Raw genomic sequence first — 15,861 nt, forward strand, 5'->3', positions numbered from 1 at the left:
TATCCCAAGGCAGAAGAGTATTGTTAAAAAAGAATACAATGTTATTGATTTCTCAAGACACCATCAGATATTTTAAGATTTGGATTTAATAAAACATAACATGATTTCTTTTATGGGATTTTTATGTTTTACCAATCTTTATCACCCTTGTGTGTTTCATATTTCAAAGTGAGAGTATCCCACTAAGATCAACTGGACGGATCCTGATCCAAGTTACAAAAACCCATGGCCTTTATAGCCACATTGTCCTTTTCCCCCAGTTATCTCTTTCTGTAGGCAGATAGCGTAGGGGGGTCCTTGGAGAAAGAGAGCCAAGCATGGCTTTCTTGACATAAGAGAAGCCATTTTAGGCCTAAGCCATTTGGTGATCTAAGTCTGGCCATAATGCTTGACTTTGAACAGGTCTCAGTAATAAATGATCTTAAGGGGACAAAAGAATTCAGAAACAAAGGACTGTTATCAGACGAGAGAAATAATAAGAGCAAAGATAATATGTCAGTTGTAAAGACTCCCAGTTCTCTTTCAGTGGTAAAGACTAACCTAAAGCTCTGTCTTGGCTGTTTTGCAGAATTTAAATCTCAACAACTGGATCAATTGGAATCTAAGGGATGATGACCTTTTCTGACCCTCATGACTTCAATCAACTAGAGCTTGGACTCTGTCATCCAAGCCCCTTCATGAATATGCATGTACCAATAGCTTAAACTTCCCCAGTTTCGCTGTTCAGAGAGCCACTTCTTTGGGAAAAATCCCTGGTATTCTCCTTACTTGCAGCAAGTAATAAGTCCTTCTCCAGCAATCTGGCTTGGTTGTGTCTTTTGGCGACACCACCAAGAGGCTAACCCAGTTTTCAGGTAACATTTCTACATAATTGAGCCTAATTTATACTTATTCATATTTTTCTATATACACAGCATTTATTATATATACATAGTAAAATGTGATACATTGTATAAGAGGAAAGATTTGAGTAGCAAGGATTCCTAAGCTGGTTTGGGGAGAGGGTGAAGAAAACTTAGGAAGTCATCTGAGCTGGACTTTAAAGCTTTTTAAAGGAGGACCGGACTTCCCTGGTGGCGCAGTGGTTGGGAGTCCGCCTGCCGATGCAGGGGACACAGGTTCGTGCCCCGGTCCGGGAAGATCCCACATGCCGCGGAGTGGCTGGGCCCGTGAGCCATGGCCGCTGAGCCTGTGTGTCCGGAGCCTGTGCTCCGCGGCGAGAGAGGCCACAGCGGTGAGAGGCCCGCGTACCACAAATAAATAAATAAAGAAAGGACGACCATGTCCGTTTGTTCTCCACTCTCTATGCATAGGAATTTTTCTGGTACAGCAAAAGGATGTGGAAGTGGAAAAAATAAATTGTTTGGAGCAGAAATAATAGATAGACATCCTTAAAGGAGGAGGAAGGACAGATTAACATTTACTTTTTTTGAGGCCCTAAAATGTGCTAAAAATGCTCTGTGAGTAGGATTGAAGGTAAATTTGAGGAATGGTGGTTAGTTGGTAAGTACGTCCACACCTGGCAGCTTCACAGTTTTCAGTTACATTCAAAAAGAGGTCATTTACTTGGAAAGAACCAGGTAGCTGGCAACATAATTGGGCTACAGCTGAAGCCCTTAAACCTCTAAACTACAATTTGTATGAGGAAATAAATTCCCTTTGTTATTTGCCACTGAAAGCAGCTGAGCTTTATGTCAGATAAGATACAGGTTAGAAGCAGAAGAAGTGACAAAGTCTCCCTGTTCTGCTCTAATGTGGTCTAAAGAATAAGGGCAATAGTAGCACCACCCTGGAACTTGTTAGAAAAAGCAAATTCTTGGGCCTGATCCCAGACCTACTAAATCTGTGGGGTGCACCCGGGCATCCTTAACAAGCTTTCCAGGTGACTTTTCAGCATGTTGAAATTTGAGAACCACTGCAGTCAGCTCCTTATTTGCATTTCTAACAAGCCACAGGTGTAGCTGATGGCCTTGGAAGGCAGACCAGCTTTTGAGTAGCACCTCTGAAATACTCTGTTCCCTGAGTGGACATTGAGACAAACACTTCAGAGCTTTGAGGGATGCCTATGAAGTTTTTCTCCTCATCAGAGGTAAGTTCTAACTGTCAACTAATTCAAGCTGGTTTCTTTCCAAAAGAAGAGGTGAAGCAAGCAGTTGGGAGAATATTTCTTCTTTGTATCAGCAGATCGGTGATAAAAGTGTATCCTATTGTTACCGAAAGTGGGGTCGGGGCTGCTTGCTGCTCTAAAGCCAGTGAAGAGGCAGGGGGCGGGGAGGGCGGATTCATGTCCGAAGGCCAACTCCTCCCCTGACGGCCAGTGGGCAACAGCTTTTAAAGGGGAGTTTAGAGGTGTATAGGTGGAGCGAGGGGGCTACATGCAGAAATAGCATGGTCAGCTCTGACAGTCATCTTGAAATTGTTCATTCGGTGATCTGATCAGCATCATCTTGATTGTTTTAAGTACAGTTAATCTTCAGTTCCAGGGTCAGTTTATTTCCATTTTTTGAGGCCAGTTCTCGGAATTGTGGCAGCTTATGTCATGGCTGCAGTCTAGGCATCACATAGTTAACTTCTTCCACCTGGTGCGCGTTTCAGTATCTACAAAACAGCTCAAGGATACGGCTCAGAATATCATCTATAATCTGTGAGGAGGAACTAAAGGTCCTTGACTTTGCTTAACGACCAAACTATTATTATTTTGTCTTGTTTGACTGCTTTCCTTTGTTTTTTGCATTTCCTCACCTCTCTGATTAAACTTATTTTTTGGCTCAAGTTTTTCTACAGACAAAAGGCAGGCTGAGGACGTGGTAGGGGGTGGGGAGGACCATGGCGTCCTGGTTTGTTTCACTGTAGGTTCTTTGGCTTTTAGCAGCAGTGTGGGTCTCTAATGATTTTAAATTAGGAAAGGGTATTTAGTGGAAGGATTCTGAATAGTTAGTTCACAGATAGAGGAATCAGTTCAACTTGTAACAGCAGCAATGTATGACCCTCCTCTTTTTAGTGCTGCTACTGGATAAATCAGTTACAACTATCTTGTGCTCTTGTGTGTCTTCACACAAGTGTGTAAGTGTGTCATTCCCAGTAGAAAAAGAGAGATTGCCCTAGCTTTGGGCCCCATGATCACCCATGTGTTCAAGAGAGCAGGGAACTACATGAATGTCAGACTTGTAAAAATCACATAGATGAAGCAGGCGAGATATTGTTCTTCGAAAGGAAGAGTTGCTGGACATACAAAAACACAGATGTCCACAATCATGTTTCTAATATAGACAGGTGAAGAAAAAGAGGCATGTATGCAATTAAAAGATTGTATAAGGAAGCCAAAAGCTGAGTTACAAGTGTGGACAAACAAAATGCCACCTGTCACATCAGTAAACAAAGGATGTTGACGCCTTCAAGCCATCAGCCGTGCAGCCACCCCCAATTGTGCACCCTGAGGGGGTTCAGGATGAAGAAAAACAGGATACTGGCCCCAGATGGTTAGGGTGCATATCAAAGGAATGATTTCAAGGAGCCCAGATTCTTGCATCTTCCCATACACAGAAAAGCACTAAATTCATTTACTTGAGATGTCTGGTTTTCTTTAATTAGCAGTAATCTTTTGATGTTCAACTACCTGTTTTTTTTTTGTTTGTTTGAACTCCTGTGTATCCTGGCTCCTCCCTTACCTCTTTGGAGCAGTCCCTCAGTGCTATCTGAGAGGCTGTCCTCTGGGCTTAAGTCCTCAGCAAGTTCGCTGAATAAAACATAATCAGGTTGTGCATTTCACTTCAGTTGACATGAGAATGAAATTTGAGAAGCTATAATACGGATCTAATGGGATGTATGTACTTAATAAGCAACAAAAATGGTTAAAGAGCATATGGTAGTTATTGTGTATTCATGGCAGGTATGAGGCTTCTTTTATATAGAGCAGAGTTTCTCAGTATCAGTACAATTTATATTTATTATCTGTGCATTGTAAGATGTTTACTCATGGACTCTACTCATTAGATGCCAGTAGCACTCCTAGTTGCATTCGTGACGATCACAGATGTCTCCAGACATTGCCAAATGTCCCCTGGTCCAAAATTGCACTTGGTTTAGAACCACTGACTTAGAGATTTCAGATCTTTTGGAAAAGACATGATCCAATAAGTATGATTTTCAATCACTGTTGGGAAAAGGAAAGCTTGACATTGATCACAGGAGGCATGGATAAGTTGGCATGGCTGTTGGTAACTTTCTGCTGACTCATTTAGATGCAGGTGAATGTAAACATCTTTATCATTTAGGAGATGTCTTGTTTTTTCCAAAGCATGTATCGTATAAGGGAAGGATATGAAGGATAGCTTTAGCAAGATGGCTAACCATTTCTCACTCTTGCTGACTTATATCGGGATTAAAGACATCTGAAAATAGAATTCTTTCGGAAGTGTTGAGTAGGAAGTTAAAGGAAGTAAAGGGACTACAGATCCTAGGAGGTATTTTCAACGTATTTTTCTATCCATAAGATTTTAGAAGAGAAAAACTGTCTTGAAGTTGAACATTTGGCTACACAGATGGTATTGGCAATCATTTGGATTTCTGGACAGTAGCTTAAGTTACTGCAATAATGGCCTCTTGGATAATGTAGCTTGTCTCACTAAAGGGGGAACATTTGTTTGTCTGGAATAGTACTTCTCAAAGGGTAGTCTGCATCAGAATTATTGCCTAGAATACCAATTCCTGGGTCCTACCATAAACCTACTGAGCCCATTGGGAAAAGGGGATTGGAAGTCATTGAATTTGCAACTCTAAATTCATTCTACAGGTGCTCATTATGTACTGTGAGCTTTGAGAATTTATGGTCTACTAGATAGTTTATCTGTCAATTAAACAGCACCAAACCAGGGAGAGAGTGAGTGAAAATACATTGAGATAAAGTGAAGAAAGGAAAATATATCAAGTATCTGCTCATTAAAAAAAAAAAAAGTAATAAACAGGATAAAACCTATATATTAAATTATGAAATGGAGATTATTACCTTGGATAATAAATATTAATCTTATAAGGATTACTGAGACTTGCTGGGTTGAAACTCAAGATTGGAATATGGTGACTTAAGTGTGAGCCTTATTATTTTTTTTTAATGCTGGGATTTGGAGTTCTGTGTATCAAGAGTGTATACACTGTGGAAATCTGCCCATTAGATTTTAGAGTCCATTTTCATGAGGATGGCAGGAGAGAAACAGAGGTGTATCACAGTGGGTGCCCATTATAAGCATGAGGAACCAGCTACAGAAATGAACAACACATCTTGGCCAAGAAAGGACACAAAGCCAATGTGTAACATTTGTCAAAACACTCCGTTGGCTCAAAGAAGAGTTTCTGACAAATTCTTTCCTGACTTTTAGATAATTTCATTCTGGAGAAGAAGATAAAGTGTCTTGGGGAACTGATATTTGGGGCCTCAACATATAGGGAAAAGAAAGAGATTGGCCTTTGGGTAGAAGCTGCCAGGTTTGTTAGTTGATCTCATAGCCAGAGAAAGGAAGACAGCTGTCTGAAGTTTGCTTCAAGAAGTAGATTTCAAGAGGTTCAGAGAAAAAAAGTCATGACACAGCATCATGAAACATCTGGAAGGGAAGTCTACTAGAAAGATTGCAAAGCTCTCCAAAGAAGCAATTCACATTGTACAGTTGCAAGTCGCCTCAGTGAAGAACAACAGGACATAATTTTAAAAATCAGTGGCATTGTTTAGAGTGCTGAAGTGACCAGATTTTTCTAAAGTAGTAGTGTGTGGCAGAATAATTTATCAAACTATTAATTTGTTCACTTCTTATTTCTGCATTTCCCATTTCAAAAAAAAATGTTCAAGCTAATTCATTTCCTCATAAATTTTTTTCTAAATTGGGAAACAGAAGCTATGGTTCTTCTTTGTTCTCATGGTGCATTGTCTCATGTCCAACTAATGACCACCCTCCAGGAAGTTCCCCAGATCACAGAGGGAACGCCTGTGTAGTGCACCTAAAGAGCATGGATAGCAACCATTGTCATTACCCAAATTAGAAAAGATGCCTATGCCCCAGGGAATCAGGAGGGTGGGATCATGGGTTTTAGGTCAAGGAGCATCTCAGAAGTCATCAGTATGGGCTGATAAAGAAAAACAAGAGGGACATTCCTAATACTGTGGCGCCCTACATGGGAATCTTTGCACAAAGTTTGGTAGAAGAATAAAGAACTCCAATAAGAAGTTATATTGATTTCCCAACATATACTAGCTGTGTGACACTGGGAAACTTAATCAGCCTCTTTGTGTTCAGCTTCTTCTGTAAAATAAGGATAATGTACCTCATAAGGTAGTAGAGAGGATTAAATGAGACAATGTAAATATAGTGGCAACACTGTCAGAGATGTAATAGGGACTGGGTTAATAATTGTATTCTTTTTCTTTCCCAAGTTAAAAAAAAAATATTGAGATTTATGGCTGAGCTAACAACAAGAGGACTGTTTGGAAGCCTGCGAAAAAGAACTTAGTCCACCTAGTTCCCTTTCTCCACCAGTGAAGCACACTGGAGGTATATTTTCTTGAAAAATTAAAATAGAGAAGCTATGGATTTGGGGACACTCAGCAAAGAGGTGAGGCTCTGAACTTAAAACAGAGTGATTAAATTAAAGTCTGCATACAGAAGGTAAGCTTTCCCATCCTAGTCTCCTTTGTCCATCTAGCTTCAAAAGTAGCTAAGGGCTTCCCTGGTGGCGCAGTGGTTGAGAGTCTGCCTGCCGATGCAGGGGACACGGGTTCATGCCCCGGTCTGGGAAGATCCCACATGCCGTGGAGCAGCTGGGCCCGTGAGCCATGGCCGCTGAGCCTGTGCGTCCGGAGCCTGTGCTCCGCAACGGGAGAGGCCACAACAGTGAGAGGCCTGCATACCGCAAAAAAAAACAACAACGAAACAAAACAAACAAACAAAAAAAGTAGCTAAGCTTATATATCCCTGATGGAAGACTAGAGATTCTTCTCTAGAGGAAAAAAACATTAACTGACACAGAAAAAAGACCAACATATATTGAAATTTGGGGAAGCCAAACATAAAGTCTAGAATACTTTCCAGTTAGTTTAGAGTGATATATATCAGTCAAGAAGCCCTGAATGTGTACACAGTACTTCCAAAATAAAAGAGAGAAATCAAAACAAAAAATAAACAAGAAAAGTGATGGATACTTAGAAGAAACAGAGACTATGAAAGGAGTAGAAGAAAATTTGTAAGAGATTAAAATTAATACTTGCAGAGATAAGGAAAGACATTTTATCCATGAGAAGTGATCAGGCAGCTTTAAAACTGAACAATCGGAAAGTAAGAAGGAGTTGCCAGAAATTAAAATATAGTATTCAAAGTAAAAGAAAAGTGTTTGGAAGATAATTAATAAAATCACCCACAGGAAAGGCAAAGAGATTAAAAATAGAATCAATTGAACTTAAAATAGAGAGTTTATCCTGGATTATCCAGGTGGATCCAGCATAACCACATGAACCCTTAAAAATGGAGCAAGGTCAGAAGGCAAAGTCAGAGAGACAGGCTCTGCTTGTATGGAAGAAAGCAAACGACCATGTTGTGAATTGCCAGTGTAGAGGACTAGTCTTTAGCAGCCAAGAGTGATCTCTAGCTGATAGTCAGGAAAGAAGCAGGGACCTTAGTCCTATGGCCTCAAGGAACTGCATCTGCCAACAATCTGAATGATCTTGGAAGTGGATTCTTCGCCAGGGCCTCCAGATAAATAGCCTGACTTACAGACACCTCAATTCTGTCTTATGTGACCCTAAACGGAGGAGTCATTCAAATTCACCCAGACTTTTGACCTACAGAACTCTGATCTAACAAATGGGTATTGTGTTAAGTCACTAAGTTTCTTATATTTTTTTATGGCAGGAAAGAAAACTAAGACATAGGGATAAAAATTCATTTAAAAAGAAACATCAATAAAATAATCACACCTCTGCAGTCCTGTCCTTATTACTGTACTTAACTCAGTATATTATGATTAATTTTATTTATATGTGTATCCCATCCTAGATTATGGGTTCTTTGAAAGCAGGAACTTTGCTGTCTTTCTTTTCCTAATGCTAAGCATAGGGTTTATGCTTAAAAAATGATCATTAGTATTTGTTGAGATAATTTATTTTAATGTAAAACTGAGAGTCAATAACAAAAGACTACTGAGCCACTGAATATCTCAAAGAGTTTATAAAACATGGGATTTATAGTCCCATTATATAAACTTTTTAAAAGAGTATTAAGTTATCTAAGTGGAAATAAATTTACTATCTATAGAATAGTAAATAATATCTATTTAAATATTAGATATGTCTCATATCTCTAAATTATACAAGCATCTCTAACATTTTATCATGTAAGAAAAAAGTATTTCTACAAGGTGAATACTTTTTTTTGCATCAAGAAGATTTGGGACACAATCATAAATTTTAAAAAGTGGAATAAAAGAAAAAAATCAATATGCCTTTTCTCTTATCCTGCCCATCCATCTTGGGCAAAATAATCCAAACTTTTTCACTTCTAGCCAATTCTAGAGGCTAGAAGTCTGAAATCAGGGTATCAGCAGGGCCATGCTTCCTCTGAAACCTGTACAAGAATCCTTCCTAGCTTGCTCCTAACTTCTGATGATTTGTTGGCAACCTTTGGCTTTCCCTGCCTTGTAGATCCATCACTCCAGTCCTTCGTCTTGACATGGTGTTCTCCCTGTGTTTGTTAACCACCTTTTCCCTCTGTGAATGTCCATCTCTGTGTCCAAATTTCCCCTTTTTATCAGGACACTAGTCATATTGTATTGGGGCCCACTTTATGTCGACTACCTCTGTTAAGACCCTACTTCCAAATAAGTTCACATTCTTAGGCACTGGAGGAGAGGTCTTCAGCATACCTTTTTTCAGGGACACAACTTAACCCACAACGCAGTGGGACGATATGGTCCTTGTTAATGTCAATAGGTCATAGCACTAATCTTAGCACCACCTTTTCTCTTGATTTCTCCATTGTGTGAGACGTTTTGTTACCATATGGTTTAAGCCACTTTTTTTTTTTTTTTGCGGTACGCAGGCCTCTCACTGTTGTGGCCTCTCCTGTTGTGGAGCAGAGGCTCCGGACACGCAGGCTTAGTGGCCATGGCTCACGGGCCCAGCCGCTCCGCGGCATGTGGGATCCTCCCGGACCAGGGCACGAACCCGTGTCCCCTGCATCGGCAGGCGGACTCTCAACCACTGCGCCACCAGGGAAGCCCTAAGCCACTTTTAGATAGGTAGTCTGTTACTTTCAGCTGGAATCACCTTAACCGATCCACATACCTTAGTCTTTTAATTTTGCTTATAACACCAAAATATATTATACAGAATAATGGAAGACTTGACTTGTGAGCCCACATCTATCTGGCTCCAAAGCGAAAGCATTTAATCATTCTTCTGTACTGCCTCATTCATTCATTCAAACATGACTCCATCTATCCTTTATAATTCCAACTTAGTACAGTAATTTTTATCCCAGTAGAAACCTAATAAATAGATGCAGAATTGAATTTACTTAAAATGAATCCTTCTTGGGACTTCTGTGGTGGCTCAGTGGTTAAGAATCCACCTGCCAATGCAGGAGACACAGGTTCGAGCCCTCTTCTGGAAAGATCCCTTATGCCGCGGAGCAACTGAGCCCACGGGCCACAGCTACTGAAGCCTGCACGCCTAGAGCCCGTGCTCCACAACAAGAGAAGCCACTGCAGTGAGAAGCCTGTGTACCACAATGAGGAGTGGCCCCCACTCACCGCAACTAGAGAAAGCCTGGGCGCAGCAACAAAGACCCAACACAGCCAAAAGTAAATAAATAAATAAATATTTTAAAAATAATTTAAAAATAAAAAAAAATTTTTTAATGAATCCTTCTTCACAGTGAATATTCTCCTCAACCCAGAAAGATAATAGAGCAATGAAAAAACCATCAATCTAAGATTTTTGATATTCATGTCTTTTGAGGTGCTTTCCCCAAATCCAGCTTTCTAGATATGTAGCCTCTTATCCCAAGGGAGGTATTATTGAGATATGAGCAGTACTAGATCCAACCCCAGCTCCCTTTACTATGTACTCACCACCCACCCAAGGCAGACTAAGTCATCTTTCTCTGGGAGGTAGTTTAAAACCATTTCTTTAAGTCAATGCGGTACCAGATTCAAGTTGGAATCTACCCCATATCTTTAGAATTTTGATCTAAAGCCCTTTAGCTTCCTTAACCTTTTCTTCTATGCAGGTCTCCCTCTAATGGGTAGAGGAAAAGAACATTTTTGGTATAGCTGTTTTAAATCAGAAGAAAACATTCCCTGAGGTTATTTGAAGTCAGAAAAATTAAAATATTTAATATAGAACTCGATTTTAGTCCTTTGGGTTCAAGCAATGAGAAAGGAGAATGCCTTTCTCTCTCCTCTCCTACATTTAGTATATTGAATACTCTCTTCTACATTTAGTATATTGAATAAGTCATATCCTTACTAGAAACTTACATTCTAATGTGGACACAGCTACATTAACAAATAATAATAGTATGTGATGAGTGATATCTCTTAGGTATGTGCAAGTCCTATTGAGGCACAGAGAAGGAACAATTAACTGTGTCAGGGCCTGTAGAAGGGTTCACTCCATTTTTGAAATCTATGCCATGTCTTGAAGGTTGAAAAATAGTTTGTTAGGCAGAAGAAAACAAAACAAAACAAAGTCTATTCCAGAGTGAGGACGGCATGAGCAAAGTCGTGCGAGAGAGCAGAGTATTTTTCAGCATCCTCTTTCACTGAAGGAGGAGAGCATAGATGGGGCAAGCAGCAGGAGTTGAGGCTGGAAAGGGATGCTGTGTGGAGACCTTCCTGCCCCCCTTACACTCTCACTCTGTCCCACAACAGACAGGTGATAGCATGTAAGTGAAGAGCTCCACCTTCACCTTACAGAACTGTCCAGCAGCTTCCTTGCTACCCATTCTTTGTACCAGTTCTGTATGTTCTGCTTCAGTTCTTTCTAATTTGGGCTCATGCGTTTTCCCCTCAACTCTTCAAATTTGATGCTAGGCATTTTTGCTAGCTTCTATGCACTTCCTTTTGTGCATGACTCCTGTTCCCTCTCCCAAGAACATTTCTGAGAGTACTTCAGATAAGTACAACTCACAGTCCTTGCAGGCTTTGTCTTTAGCCCTGCCACTGGTGGCACTTCCTAGAGGCCATATCACAAAAGGCTTTGTGCAACATGCTAAGGAGTTTGGATTTTATTTTGAAGCTAATGGTGAACATTTTAAGATTTGTAAGCCAAAGAGTGACATGGGGAGATTTGCATTTTGGGAAGTATCTCTCTGGTTATGTAACAGCAAAGAACAAACCTGACTCCATACTGGACCTATTCCTTTAGCTCTAACCCTTGTTCTCTGTTGCCTGTGTTTAGTCATACTGGCTAAGAATGACTGAAAGAATGTTGCCTGTAGCCTGAAAAGTACATGGTAGTCCATTCTCCAGACTCTGACCTTTAAAGGTATAACACTTTTCCTTTCATATAGACATAAAAAGTTGCAGGACAGAGAGTAACATTTGTCTTGTTGGAGATTTACAGTAACATTGTGACCAGACCACTGGTGGCTAGCTATAAGAACAAAGGATTCCTGCACCAAGAAGTTTTAAACAAACAGCCACCCCTTTCCTCCCCTTTTAGTATAAAAGAAGCCTGAACTCTAACTCAAGTAAGATGGTTCTTTGGAACACTAGTCCGCCATATTCTTGGTCTGCTGGCTTTCCCAATAAAGTCACTATTCCTTGCCCCAACACCTCATCTCTCAGTTTATTGGCCTGTTGTGCAGCGAGCAGTATGAGCTTGGACTCGGTAGCAGTTGCAGTATAGAAACAAATTGGAAGATGATAAGAATAGAGAGAGGCAGGAAAATCCTTGGGGAAGTTTGTAATGGTTGAGACAATGAATAGTGATGGGTAACTGATCAAAAGAGACAGGGAAGCAGATTCAAGAGTCAGTCAGTAGGTACAATGTTATCACCAGCCACCATAATCAACTTAGGTCAATTTTCTCTTTTATTTCTTAAAAGGACCTCCCAATTCCTACATACTTACTCTTGTTTTATCCCTCAAATTCCTCTTCCCAACTAAAATAAACAAGCAATTATTAATCCACAGAAATAAACTTTTAGGGCTGACTTTGACATCATCTAAGGCAATTCTCTCATTAATAACAAAATGGAGGTCACATTGTGAGAGGCCACAAAAAGAGTTGTTCCTCTGTGCTCTAATCCACTTTTCATGCCAGTACATATAGACTTGTGTTTTTCTTTCCACTCCTTAATTTCACTTACGTAAATTCTCAAACAGAAGTACACGTTGCTTCCATATTCTGCATTCTTTCTCCAGGGAGTAGGTAGAGTTGGAGATGTATTGGAAGAGGGACACAAAATCCACCTACAAGCAGCAATGACACAACTTACCCACTGAGCCCCATCCCTAAGTCACTGGGCTGTAGAACTCTCTCCTGCAGTGTCAGGTTCTGTGCTATAATCCTGCCTGTTTCCAGCCCAGTGATGCCTCCCCTTGGAAAGCTCAAACTTTTGTCTGTTTGGGGATGGCATTAAAGGGAACATCACCCCACTGCCACCTTTGTGGCTTTCCATCGGCATATTCCATTGAAAACAGCCAAGTGAGTGTCTGACAGTGTGAAAGAGGCAATTTCCCAATTACAAGGAACTTCAATGGTTTAACAGCCCCAAACCCTGTCATACACTTCTACTGAAGGAAGATACTGCTTTTCAGCTTGTCACAGATTGTGATTCCCTTGGTATAATAGCTTTCTGTACTTCAGTGTTTACCTTTAAAAGCCCACCTGCTACTTCCATGTCACTGGCAGCTGTGGTTAAATTAAATTAAATTTCTAACTAAAATAAACAGTTCATCTTTGGGGGATCCAGGCCCAAAGAGTTTTGCAAATGTCAAATTACTTTTTCTGGGTTCACTCCAGGAAGCCTTCATTTCTTTTTATCCACTCTCTGTAATTAATTCCAGAGTATGAAGACATCTCAAAGTTCTGGAGTGAATCTATATTGTCTACATTCCATTGTCCTTGATGCACTTTAGCATTTCTATAATCTCTCCCATAGAGAAAAAAATTCCCCCAGCCTTATTTTTTTCTTCTGGTGGGCTTTCTCCTTTGCACAAAATGAAATGCACCTTCAGAAGAGTCTCAGTAAATAGTATTTCTCTTTCACAGCTGAATACATTTACAGTTTTTACAAAAAAGCAAAAATCGTCAGCTACATCACCTTACTAGGCTTTATGATCTGGAAGGGACTTTCAAGGATCCATTGTCTGATATTTGGCAAACCAAATCATACTGCAGACTCGGTGGTCACCATCCACCAAGTGGAATATAGAGTATGTGTCAGGAAGAAGGGAAATCTGAGCTTCATTCGCACAGAGAAGAATGGTGAGAGGAATAGTCCCAAAAGAGTAAACAATTTGCTGTACTGGTCAGTGGATCAGTGGGATGGAAAACAGACTTAATTTTCAGATGAGGAAAATGGGACACAGAGAGAGTAAAGACTTGCTCAAGGTTGCACAGCTAGCCACTGTCTATTTGTAGATGCAACCCTGAGGCTATTGGTTATGCTTTTTGTACATTACATCATAGCTGCTATTTGGCCCATTATTTAGATCAAGTGAGACCTTGTCAGTAAAGAAAGATGGAACCTGCCTTTCTTTCCTTAAACAAAAACCAAACAAACAGCTATTAGAATCTGAGAGGTCTCAGTTTGAATTCTTGGTTCTCCACTATGTGACTCGGGGTAATATGCTGTAGCTTTCTAAGCTTCAATGGTAATACTAACAACATATACACCATACCAGGTATACATAAATATTAAATGATAAGTGCATGCAAACTTTTTTGCTGAAGCCTGACACCATGCTCAATAAAAGATGAGTCATTATTATTAAGATTTAAAATAGTATATGTAATTTGCCTGTGACAGTGCATCACAAATAGGTACTAAATGTCTGTGAGTCTTTTCCTCATTTTATCTGTCTTATAAGGTGGAAGACTTCCATTGCTTCCACTTCATTCTTAGGATCCTCAACAAACCCTCCTTTTCTCCTCTCACCTTGGAACTACCAAAAAAGCAATCTTAACTGCAGACTCTTTGAAATTCCCTTGAGAGTCTCTGGTAATGATAAGCCCCCATCATTTCCTACCAATCGACCATGACATTTTCCTAGAATGTAATCACGTATCATCACTCTAACAAAACATTGCCATTTGCCTACATTGTCTTCTAATAATGTAATCAATTGTCTTTATAATCACATTTCTGTCTCAGATAGGAACATAATATTTAAAATGCTTGGCAGGCATATTTTTCCTGATTTATCATCTTGAACTCATCCATCACCAAGTCTTATCATGCCTTGTGATCCTTCCCCTTCGGTGCCATTGTTAAAGTGTTTTTTCAGTCACTGTTCATTTTTCCTTTACCCCCAGTGGTTCTCCCTGGAAGGCAGGCCTTCACACTGGTACCAGAGTGGTCTTCCTTAAATACAGTTATGATCTCATCATTCCCTACTTCAAACTCTTTAGTGATACAAAATCGATAGTCCCACTCTCCACACCCAGTGATTCATTCACTTCAGGGTAAAAAAACCCTGTATGAAGACAAACCCTTTATGTCTATAAGCTGGCCCATGGCCACCTCTACAGACAGCTTTGTTTCTTGTCACTTTTTCTGACATCCACATTCCCATCTATCCCCCCACACCTCCACACTGTTTCAAATCACATTTTATCTGTCTGAAATGCTCTTTTACAACTCTATTTATACCTGTGCTCCCCTCCCTGTCACTTTTGTCTTCTTATTTCACTTCTTTCATTCTTCACATTTTAAAATCATCACTGTGGTAGGCAGAATAATGGCCCTCCAAAGATTTTCAACTACTAATCCCTGAAACCTATTACTACAGGCATACCTTGGAGATACTGTGGATTCCATCCCAAACCACCGCAGTAAAGTGAATATCCTAATAAAGTGAGTCATACAAATTTTTTGGTTTCCCAGTGCATATAAAAGTTATGTTTACACTATACTGTAGTCTATTAAGTGTCTTACAGCATTACGGCTAATAAAGGTACATACCTTAATTTAAAAATTCTTTATTGCTAAAAAATGCTAAGCATCACCTGAAAAACGCAGGGTTGCCAGCCTTCATTTTGTAAGAAACACAGTGTCTGCGAAGTACAATAAAGCAAAGTGCAATAAAATGAAGTTAGACTGTATGTGTGATGGTTAATTTTATGCGTCAACTAGGCCAGCTATTTGGTCAAATATTATTTTACATACATAAAGGTATTTTTTTACATGAGATTGGCATTTAAATCAGTAGACTTTGATTATTCTCTATAATGTGAGTAGGCCTTAATAGAAAACAAAACTGATGTTCACCAGTGAAGAAAAAAAAATTATATATATACACTCACACATACACATATATATGTGTGTGTGTGTGTATCTTACTGGTTCTCTCTCTCTCTGGAGAATCCTCAATAATACACTATGTTACCTGAGCTGAGAAAGCAGAAGGAACTTGGTGACTAAGTTAAGGATCTTGTGATGGAAAGATTACCCTGGATCATCTAGTATGTCCAGTATAATCACAAGGGGGGAAGGAGTGGCAGAGTTAGAAGCTGAAGATGCTACCTGGCTGACTTTGAAGATGGAGGAAGGGGTAATCAGCCAAGGTATTCAGGAGGCCCCTAGAATCTGTGAAAGGCAAAGAGACAGATTCTCCCCTAATCTCCAGGGGGATTCAGCCCTGCCAACACCA

The 15,861-nt window shown here is 39.9% G+C and overlaps 1 long non-coding RNA gene across 1 annotated transcript in view; it reads left to right on the forward strand.

Annotated features, from left to right (window-relative positions):
* The window catches only part of LOC111184955 (uncharacterized), a 105,553-nt gene extending 90,028 nt beyond the window's left edge, over positions 1-15,525 (forward strand). The window contains exon 4 of the long non-coding RNA XR_016393879.1: positions 569-15,525. This is a non-coding gene — a long non-coding RNA (uncharacterized LOC111184955). The remainder of the gene's footprint in view (positions 1-568) is intronic.
* The last annotated feature ends 336 nt before the right edge of the window (positions 15,526-15,861 follow it).

The sequence above is a fragment of the Delphinapterus leucas genome, chromosome 7 (genome assembly GCF_059928025.1).
Source record: "Delphinapterus leucas isolate spDelLeu-1000000601 "Yukka" chromosome 7, BTC_Dleu_Yukka2, whole genome shotgun sequence".
Taxonomy (NCBI): domain Eukaryota; kingdom Metazoa; phylum Chordata; class Mammalia; order Artiodactyla; family Monodontidae; genus Delphinapterus; species Delphinapterus leucas.